An 11,865-nucleotide genomic window follows, 5' to 3' on the forward strand; every position below is an offset into this window, starting at 1 on the left:
AAGATAATGACAAGGCAAGAATGATGCTGGGGGCAACTGGGCATCTCTTTTAACAAGTTTATTTCATGTTGTTTAATTGAGTCCAACTCTTCATGACCCCATCTGAGGTTTTCTTGTCAAAGATTCTGGAGTAGTTTGCCATTTCCTTTTCCATCTCATTTTACAGATGAGGAAACTAAGCTAGGCAGAGGCTAAGTGACTTACCCAGGGTCATACAACTAATAAATATCTAAGCTGGATTTGAACTTGGATCTTCTTGACTCCAGTCCCAATGTTACCTAGAGTCTTAAAAAGAAAGAGCATCGGGGCAGCTAGATGGCGCAGTGGATAGAGCACTGGCCCTGGAGTCAGGAGTACCTGAGTTCAAATCCGGCCTCAGACACTTAACACTTACTAGCTGTGTGACCCTGGGCAAGTCACTTAACCCCAATTGCCTCACTAAAAAAAAAAAAAAGAAAAAAAAAAAGAAAGAGCATTTCATTTTGTTAGCTTCCTCCAACTTGTCTAGATCTTTGGATCTTCATTCTCATCCAAGACTTTAGCCATTGCTTCTAGCTTCATGTTTTCTGCAAATTGGAAAAATCCTCTAACTCTACCTTCATGGAGGTCATTAATAAAACTATTGTATAGAGCAGACTCTTCCACTTCAGATTGACACTGATATATGTCATCATTCATCGAGCCCAGTTATAGGATGAATCATCAAGCAATTCAACAAATATGTAGTTGGCCTAATTAGTAGATTACTAAACTTGGAGTCAGAAAGATACAGGTACTAATCTGAGGCTGTGTGACTGTAGGCTGCTCACTCCATGTGCCTGAGGCAATTACTGAGGATTTTATCTACTAAATCAAAGATGAGTTGCAGTCTGTGTCACTCCAGCAAGTTCCCATGCTGGGAGTTTCCCGACAGTGATGTAATGATGTAATCACAGATCCTTTGGGTATTTATGTGTGTATGAGTTAGAGTCACTGTGCTAAGTATGAAGGATAAAAGGACAAAAACAAGATGGCCCCTGTACTTTAGGGAGCTTACATTCCACGTGGTTATTTGAGAAGGGAGAAAGCATAATTTTTCTAGATAACTTATTTTTCTATCTAGAGGTTGCTAATATGTTTCAATGTACCAGATCAACCAGTAACATTTAAAAGTCACCCAACACACAGTGGATAGAGCACCAGTCCTGGATTCAGGAGGACCTGAGTTCAAATCCAGCCTTGGACACTTAACACTTACTAGCTGTGTGACCCTAGGCAAGTCATTTAGCCCCAATTGCCTCACCAAAAAAAAAAAAATCCAGCCTCAGACCCTTGACACTTACTAGCTGTGTGACCCTGGGCAAGTCACTTAACCCCAATTGCCTCACACACACATACAAAAATCACCCAACAATGAACCCCAAACTCCTCACCCACTAGGTGTGGAGTAGACCCCAAATACAATTTGCATTCTCCAATAAAGCTTTAAGACCTTAGCATCTTAGACAGCATACAACTTTTGTTTGAACAACAAAATGATCAGTGCTATATTTGAGTGGCCTGTGTTAATATTTTGTTGGATACAATTTAAAAATTATGCTCTTTTATTTGTTGAGTCCCTTGAGACTTTCTATGATATTTTACCCCTTATTCCCATGGTATCTTAGAAAAGCATATTTCTGTAAGCATTGGCCCTATGGTTATATTAATAAGCTGATTTCTCTGTATTAAGAGGTCAGTGTAATATTCACCCTGGGAGTTGCTTTGTCTAACCTACCTCTTGGGCTTCTATCCCCCTCCCACTTGTTAATGGAGTTGTCTCCACAAATTCTCCTTTTCTTAAAATTAATCAATCAACAAATATTTATTATGTTCCTACTATATGCCAGGAACTATGCTAGGCACTGGGGATATACATGCAAAAATGAAACAATCCTGACTATCAATGAATTTATATTCTAATGGAGGAAGGAGAGAAGTATATATAATATAACATATATGCATATATATATACACACACACATACGTGTGTGTGTGGTAGAAGAATAGAGGGAGTTGGAGCATCTGAAGGACTAAGTGTAGGAGGGATTAGCCTGACTCTGCTAGGCCCCAGAGGGTATAAGTAGAATCCATTGGCAGAAGTTGGCAAAAGATGCCAATTTAAGTCAGAGCCTCCCCAAAGTGGAAAGGGCTGTGTGGAGGAGGTGTTTGGGTTCCTCCTTTTCTGAGGTCTTAAGCAAAAACTGCTATATTCCTGCAGATGTTGGAGGGTAGGTTCTTTGTCAGGTCTGGGTCGGGCTAGATGGATTCTGAGGCCCCTTCCAACCCCGGGATTTTGTGAGGACTGTCTTTTCATCATGCACTGTCTCTCTGTATAGAATGTAAGCTCCTTGGTGGAGCCAAGATGGTGGAGAGAAGCCAGAAAGTTGCCTGAGCTCTCCCAAATTTCCCTGGGAAACAAAGTTAAATTAAGCCTCTAAATGGATTCTGGAGCTGTAGAACCTACAAAAAGAAGGAGTGAAACAATATTCTGGCCTAATATAACCTAGAAGGTCTTCAGGAAAGGTCTGTCTCACCTTGGTAAAAGAGGAGCCCAGCTCAGCATAGAGAGTATCTGGGCAAGTCAGCAAAAGGCTCTTGGTCACAGCACAGATCAGCAGCTGAGGACCTGTGGTCCTAGCTCAGCAGGCTAGTGGCACAGCAGGCCAGTTGTGAGACCTCCAGCCCCAACACAGAAAGCATTTCCAGCTGAGATATCCACTACCCAACAGGCACAGCTAGGCTGGGCCACTCCGGTGCAGTCAGCAAGCAGCAAGCTGCTGATGCCTCAGAGCACAAAGCCAGTGACTGTGCCCCTGGCCTCCATCAAAAGAAGCTTGAAACAGTGTACACTGTACCCCAGGAGCAGAGCTCAACTTTAAAAGGCACAAAATAGGCTAAAATATTAATAAGAAACAGAAAAAAACCTTCACCATAGAAAATTACTATGGCAACAGGAAGGACCAAAACATAAACTCAGAGGAGAACAACAATGTTAAAATGCCTACACATGAAGCCTTAAAAGGGAAGAAGAATTCATCTCAAGACTAAAAAGCCCTCTTGGAAGAGATCAATAAGGATTTTATAAACCAAATAAGAGAGATAGAAGAAAAATTAGGAAAAGAAATGAGGATTATGCAACAGAAAGTCAATAGCTTGGAAAAAGAAAATAACACCTTAGAAATACAATTGGTCAAATGGAAAAGGAAGTGCAAAAGCTGACTGGGGAAAATAATTCCTTAAGAATCAGAATTGGGCAGATGGAAAGTAATGACTCAATGAGACAACAAGAAGAAGTAAAGCGGAATCAAAAGAATATAAAAGTAGAAGAAAAGGTAAAATACCTCTTCAGAAAAACAACAGACCTGGAAAATAGATACAGGAGGGACAATTTAAGACTAATTGGATTACATGAGGGTTATGATCAAAAAAAGAACCTTGACAGCATAATTCATAACATTATCAAGAAGAACTGCACCAATGTCTTAGAACCAGAGGAAAAAATAGTCATTGAAAGAATCCATTGATCACCTCCTGAAAAAGACCCTAAAAGGGAAGCTCCAAGTAATATCATAGCCAAATTCCAGAATTATCATGTAAAGGAAAAAATACTGTAAGCAGAAAGAAAGAAACAATTTAAATATCAAAGAGCAACTATCAGGATTACATAGGACCTGGAAGCCTCAACATTAAAGGATTGGAGAGCTTGGAATATGATATTCTGGAGGGCAAAGGAACTTGGATTACAACCATGAATGTACTACCCTACAAAAGTAGGCATAATCTTTCAGTGGAAATGATGAGTATTTAACAAAATAGGAGACTTTAAAACTTTCCTACAGAAAATTCAATCTAAAATACATGTTGGGGGCGGGGGGTAGCGTGGGTGGGGAGAGACATGTTATTGAATAAGGTTTAAATGTTTACATCCCTACAAGAGAAGAAGATACTTGTAACTTTATTAAGGCAGATAGGAGGAGTACACAGAGACAGAGGGTGTGGATATATGTTGATTTTGATGTGATGATATTAAAAAACCTTAAGGAGTGACAAATAGGATTATACTGGAAGAAGAGCAAAGGGAGGGTAGAATGGGGGTAAATCGCATCACATGAAGAGGCATAAAAGACCTATTATAATAGAGGGAAAGAAGGGAGGGGTGAGCATTGTTTCAACCTTACTCTCATATGATTAGGAATGAACTCTCTCATAAAATGGAAGCAAATTGCAGAGTGAATTAAAAACTAGAATCCCACAATATGTTTACAAGAAACACTTTTGAAGCAAAGTGATACACACAGAGTAAAGGTAAAAGGCTATAGCAGAACATATTATGCTTCAGCTGAAGTAAAAAAAAAAAAAATCCTTATCTCAGACAAAGCAAAAACTAAAATAGACCTAATTAAAAGAGATAAGGAAGGAAACGACATCTTGCTAAAAGGTACCATGGACAATGAAGCAATATCAATACTAAACATATATGCACCAAGTGGTATAGCATCCAAATTCTTAGAGAAGAAGTTAGGTGAGTTACAGGAAGAAATAGACAGCAAAACTGTATTAGTGGGGGACCTCAACATCCTCTTCTCAGAGCTAGATAAATCTCACCACATAATAAATAAGAAAGAAGTTAAGGAGGTGAATATAATTTTTTTTTTTAAAGAATGGAGTGTGGGGCAGCTAGGTGGTGCAGTGGATAGAGCACTGGCCCTGGATTCAGGAGGACCTGAGTTCAAATCTCGCCTTAGACACTTGACACTTACTAGTTGTGTGACCCTGGCCAAATCACTTAACCCCAGTTGCCTCACCAAAAAAAAAAAAAAAAAAAGAATGGAGTAAGTGCATTCCAGGTATGAGTGGATAGGCAGCATTCAGGCTGTTTATAACCTCTTGTCTAGGGGTGTGTTGGGATCTGTTTCCCAACTTCCAGTGGTGAGGGGAAAGTATAGACAACATATTTTCTTTATACATATATATATATATATAATTATTATTATTTTCCAGTTACATGTAGAGATAGTTTTCAACATTTGTTTTTATAAGATTTCTTGTTTCATATTTTTCTCCCTCCATCCCCTCTCTCCCCTGTCCCCAAGACAGCAGGTAATCTGATATAGGTTACATATGTACAATCACATTAAACATATTTCTGCATTAGACATGTAATGAGTAAAGAATCAGAGCAAAAAGGAAAAACCTCAAAAAAGAAAAACAACAGCAATAATAACAATACAAATAGTATGGTTCAATCTGAATCCAGATTCAACAGTTCTTTTTTTTTTTTCTGGATTTGGAGAGCACCTTCCCCCGGAACTATCTTGTACCATTGCATTGCTGAGAAGAATCAAGTCTATCATAGTTGATCAACACACATTGTTGTTGATACTGTGTACAATGTTCTCCTGGTTCCACTCATCTCACTCATCATCAGTTCATGAAAGTGCTTCCAAGTTTCTCTGAAATCTGCCTGTTCATCATTTCTTAATGCACAATAGTATTCCATTACATTCATATACCACAACTTGTTCAGCCATTCCCCAATTGATGGGTATCCTGTCAATTTCCAATTCCTTGACACCAAAAATAGAGCAACTATAAATATTTTTGTACATACACAACATATTTTCTAATTCAATCTGTGCTAGCTCTAATATGAGGTCCCTTCTTTTTTTTTCTTTTTCTTCTTCTTTTTTTTTTTTGTGGGGCAATGAAGGTTAAGTAACTTGCCCAGGGTCACACAGCTAGTAAGTGTCAAGTGTCTGAGGCCTGATTTGAACTCAGGTTGTCCTGAATCCAGGGCTGGTGCTTTATCCACTGTGCCACCTAGCTGCCCCACGGTTTCTTCTTAAACCAGATATACTCTCTCCCAGCATGCTCCAACATGGAGGGCAGGGTAGCAGCATGGGGAGAGCATTGAACTTGAACTTGGAATTGGGGGATCTGGATTTAAATTGTGCCTTAGACACTTGAAACTGTATCATCATGAGCCTGCCACTTCTTAGAGTTTCCTCATATATAAAATGAGGATAATAAGATATATACTGTCAACCTCACAGAAAAAGCTTTTATAAAGAACTATGTTAGTTGGTGATTCACAGACCTTGGAGAATACCACCTCTTTGAATAATAGAAGGAAAAGGAGACAGTGAAGGAAATAGAAGAGGGGTCAGAGGGATAGAATGAGGACCAGGAGAGTACCCATGTGTACATATATGTATATATACATATAGACATGTCTATTTATAAGTATAGAGAGACTTGTGTTTATGTCTACATGTGGTCAAAAGTTTAAAATATTACTGAGAGATCAGGGAGGTTGAGGATTGGGAAAAGACCATTGAATCCAGCAATTAGGAGAGTGTGGGTGACCACATGATTAACACTTTTAGTAGAATGGTGGGAGTGTAATCCAAATTGTCAGGAGTTAAGGTGGTAAGAAAGTGGAGGCATCCAGCATAAATGACTTTTCCAAGAAATGTGTCAGTGAAGGGAGAGCCAGAGCATGGTAACTCCAGTGGGTAGCACGTCAGAAAGAAGAGGATACTTTTTTTTTCTTTTTTTAGTGAGGCAATTGGGGTTAAGTGACTTGCCCGGGGTCACACAGCTAGTAAGTGTCAAGTGTCTGAGGCCGGATTTGAACTCAGGTCCTCCTGACTCCAGGGACGGTGCTTTATCCACTGCACCACCTAGCTGCCCCCAAGAAGAGGATACTCGAGCATGTTTTGTAGGCAGAAGAGAAGGAGCCGGTATATGTATAGAGAGATTGAGGGGATAATTGATGGACTGTGCTCCTAAAGAAGGTGAAGTCAGAGGCACAGGTGAAAAATTTATCTCTGAATAGCATGAAGACATCTCTTACTCTGATACAAGAGACAAAGCAGATAGGATGGAGGTCAGTATTTTGAGGTGGAGAAGAGAGGAACTGGGGACTCTGGGGCTACATGGCCTTAATCTTCTCAGTAAGGTGGGAGGTAAAAAGAACTGCCAGGAGGAAGAGTGGTAAGTTGTACTACTGGAGTTTTTTTGTTTTTGTTTTTTGTGGGGCAATGAGGGTTAAGTGACTTGCCCAAGGTCACACAGCTAGTAAGTGTCAAGTGTCTGAGACCAGATTTGAACTCAGGTTCTCCTGAATCCAGGGCCAGTGCGATATCCACTGCACCACCTAGCTGCCCCCTGTACTACTAGAGTTTTGAAGAGATAGACAACTTTGGAACTTGTGCAACGAATAGAACAAGGAATCAACAAGAGATTAATTTTTAAAAATCGCTGAACAACAAATAGACTTAGTTGAGCTTAGATAGATTACATTTTATTGAGCTCAGTCAGCAAGGCATTTCCTAGAGAGAAGGGATTTTAGAACTAGTAGAGACCTGAGGAATCTAGCCTGGGGGCCTCTGTAGCTTTACATATCTATTTATCTGTCAGTCCATCTGTCTATCTATCACTTCTGCGTCCATATGCTATCTTTTCCCACCCATGGTGTTGTTTTCAAGGGGATTAGTTGTCTGATTATTTATTGTTACTGATATTAAATTAACTGTCATTAATTTTCCAGATTCTTCATTCTTCCCTTTGTGTGTGTATATGTGTGTGTGTGTGTGTGTGTGTGTGTGTGTGTGTGTGTAGAAAAGAGGAGAAAAGGAGGAGAGGGAGAGAAAAAGAGAGCTATATAAAACTACAAACTCCCATTGACACACACATACACACATGTGTGTATTGTGCACATGCACATATGTAAAATTCATATACATATATGTATGAAGATTTGCTGGCCCATATATACATTAAATTTACATTCATGTAATATATGCATACACGTACACTATATACACATGCACGCATACATACATACATATACATGCATGCATGCATGCATACATTCATACAGCTTTCTAGTAGGGAAGATGAGTCAGTAGTGATCTGGAGTATCCCTACAAACCTTGACTGGCATCCCAGGGCTGAGGCATCATGGGAAATGACCCGGTCTACCATGCCAAACCATCTAACTATGCAGCAAGATCACCTCTGAAGATAATGAGGAAAACTTTGGAAAAAGGAAGACATGGAGACAAGATGTTGAATGGGTTTGTTTTAGAATTGAAGCGGGGCGGCGGGGGGTGGGGGGGGGGGTGGGGGGGGCGCAGCTAGGTGGCGCAGTGGATAGAGCACCAGCCCTGCAGTCAGGAGTACCTGAGTTCAAATCTGGCCTCAGACACTTAACACTTACTAGCTGTGTGTGACCCTGGGCAAGTCACTTAACCCCAATTGCCTCACTTAAAAAAAAAAAAAAGAATTGAAGCGGGACTGATGTGGATGAGGTAAACTCCAAAGTCAGGGCTCGTGCGCAATTGAGAGAAGAGTGTTTGGGGCATTTGTTGGACACTTACATCTATGAGGCTGGATCAAAAGAGGTCTGGCTGCCCTGTGATATTACGTCATACAGAGCTCTGCCTATATAGCTAACTATACAAATATCGCCCTCTGCTGGATCATCTCAATAAAGACCTGTCACAATGCAGGGCAATTCACGCCCATCGTTGACCTCTATGGTTCCCTTCCAAACTCTAAGCATCTGTCATATTAGAAAGAGACCAACTGGAAGAACTACCCAAGTAGCCCCCTTAGTGCTTTGGGACTCATGGTCAGAGTGTTTCTGGGGAAGACAGAGATGGTCTTTTACACAGTTTAGATTGACCGCACTGCTCACATCTGTTGCTTTCTCATGGAGAAGCAATAAGTTCACTGTTCAGCACAGTGACCTTCTTATTGAAAACATTCCTCCCGTTTTCTGAAAGATTCCTGTGTGGAATTGAGCCCAGGCACCTTGCTAAAATCCAGATAAGGACGCTTAATCCTTCCTTATGAATTGGATTTGTTTTTCATTAGATCTGCTTGGCATAGAAATACAATGTCTAACACATTCCCATTCCACAATCCGATTTATTCAACTGTTCAGGGGGAAAATCAGGGTAAGATCATTTATTATTTGTGAATCCATATGCTATCTATTCCCACCCAGGGTGTTGTCTTCAAGGTGATTACAGATTGGTTTGCCTGGTTATTTATTGTTATTGATATTAAATTAATTGTCGTTGACTTCTTCATTTTCCCCTTCATTTGTCCTTCTCAATTAGTCAGCTCCTTTATTTGTTCTCCAAAACTTTATTTGAGTAAACTGATAGTATTAGCTCACATTATTTCTTTAGCCAGAGTCATTAAAACTGGGCGAATTTAATCTGTCTCTAATAAATTCAAATTCATGAACAAATAACCAAGATGTAGTTATTATTCTATTCTAACATTGACGTTAGAAAATACCTCTGATCAATAGTGTTCCAGTAAATGTTTAACAACCAGCTTACTGGGGAGAAATGTATGCAGGACACACTTTTAAGTTTAATTTGCATCATTAAAATTTTCTCCATCACTTTCTTAAGTTTAGACAATCAACAAAACAAATCAAGCCTGGGTTTCCAAATTTGTCCATTGGTGTGAATCCTCATACTCTAGCTTACTACTGCCCCAAATCCAGGGAAGCAGGGTACCATGCTACAGGTTGATCTTATTATAAACTTAAAAAGAAAAGCAAGCTATACATAAGAGAGACCTATAGTTATATGTACAATCATCTCTTCATATTCTATTATACATACGCAAATATCAATGTTAAGTTCAGAATTTTTAAAAAACAAATTTGCATCAACAACAAAAATACTGCACTATGGGGCAGCTAGGTGGCGCAGTGGATAGAGCACCGGCCCTGGAGTCAAGAGGACCTGAGTTCAAATCCAGCCTCAGACACTTAACACTTACTAGCTGTGTGACCCTGGGCAAGTCACTTAACCCCAATTGCCTCACTAAAACAAACAAACAAACAAAAAATACTGCACTATACCTATAGCCTGTGTCCTAGAAATGAAGCTCTGGTTTAGATGGCTTTAACTTTTTCAAACAGGGCCAAAACACTGATCCCTGGAGTCCTCAATGGAAGTCTGTCTTCGAGGATTCTAACTCATCATACATATTAGCTTTGTGCCCTTAAGGACCCAGGATCTCCCCAGTGAATGTCAGCATTGTGGTTCAATCTCTATAAAAGCAGGAAACACAGTCTTCAATTCTCACACAAGAATTTAGGCTGTCGATATTGTATATGAGGCAAGTTTTATTTCATCCAACAAAAGATGAAAAATGCTAACCATTCGCACTCATATCCATTCCTCTTGGGTGAACTCTACTTTCCCCATGGACCTTTAAATTTTGTTTCTTTTTTATTATGAATTTAAGAATTATCAACAAATGCAAATATTTCAATAGGCACCCCCCCAAAAGATAGAGGAATCACAGAATTTTTAAGTTGGAAGGTACCTCAACTTTCATCTAGACCAATCCATACCTGAAAGCAATCCCCCTCACCCATAACATACCCAATATGTTATTGTCCAGCTTCTACTTGAAGACTGCAAAGGAGGGGAAGCCTACCACCTCTCCAGGTTGTTCATTCTCCTGGTCAATTCTGATTGTTAGGAAGTGTTTTTTTCCAAATTGGCCCCTTTGTAAATATGCCTTGTTTTGTTCTGCCCTCCCGGACCAAGCCAAAGAAGTCTCATCCCTAGCTCTTCAAATACCTGAAGACAGTTATCTTGTGTGTCCCTTCCCCACCCCCACTCCCGAGTCTTCTCTTCTCTAGGCTAACCCTGTACACTCCTTTCAAATGATCCTCTTCTGACTTGGACTCAGGACCCTTTACTGTCCTGGTTACCCCTCAAACCCTCCAGCTTATCAGTGTCCTTGAGCAAGGATGACCATGACTGATCCCAGTGCTCCAGATGAGCTCTGATGAGGGCATAGTACAATGGGACGATCACCTCTCTAATCCTAGAAGTCATGCCCCCTCTTAATGAAGCCCAAGGTCGCATTAGCTTTTGTGGGTGCCCTATCATACTGCTGACTCACAGGGAGCTTGGAGGTCACCCCCCCCAGTTTTGTTTTGTTTTGTTTTGTTTTTAGTGAGGCAATTGGGGTTAAGTGACTTGCCCAGGGTCACACAGCTAGTAAGTGTTAAGTGTCTGAGGCTGGATTTGAACTCAGGTCCTCCTGACTCCAGGGCCGGTGCTCTATCCACTGCGCCACCTAGCTGCCCCCCAGTTTTTTTAATAGCTTCTTTCTAACCATGCTTCCACCATCTTATACTTACTTGCAAAGCTGATTTTTGAGGACAAGTGCAAGATTTATTTATCTCTATTGAATATCATCTTAGTAGATTCAGCCCAATGTAGCTTTTAAAAAGTGAATAATTAGATATAACAAGGCAGTAAAAAAATTGTCCTATTTAATTGTGTCCCCTTCTGACTGTCTTTTTGTTTTCATTCATGTAGGTTTTTGTTTGTTTGTTTGTTTTTTAGTGAGGCAATTGGGGTTAAGTGACTTGCCCAGGGTCACACAGCTAGTAAGTATTAAGTGTCTGAGGCCGGATTTGAACCCAGGTACTCCTGACTCCAGGGCCGGTGCTCTATCCACTGCGCCACCTAGCTGCCCCTCATTCATGTAGTTTTCAAAAGTTTTATTGGATCTTTAGGATAACCCCATCATATATAACTCAGCCCCAACCTTTCTTTCAAACTACTTTAATAATGATAATAGTTTTAAGAATACATACAGGGGCAGTTAGGTGGCACAGTGGATAAAGCACTGGCCTTGGATTCAGGAGGACCTGAGTTCAAATCCAGTCTCAGACACTTGACACTTAACTAGCTGTGTGACCCTGGGCAAGTCACTTAACCCTCGTTGCCCTCAAAAAACTAAAAAACAAAACAAAAAAAAGAATACATACAAAAGGGAAAAAGACCC

The sequence above is a fragment of the Dromiciops gliroides genome, chromosome 5 (assembly GCF_019393635.1).
Source record: "Dromiciops gliroides isolate mDroGli1 chromosome 5, mDroGli1.pri, whole genome shotgun sequence".
Classification (NCBI taxonomy): Eukaryota; Metazoa; Chordata; class Mammalia; order Microbiotheria; family Microbiotheriidae; genus Dromiciops; species Dromiciops gliroides.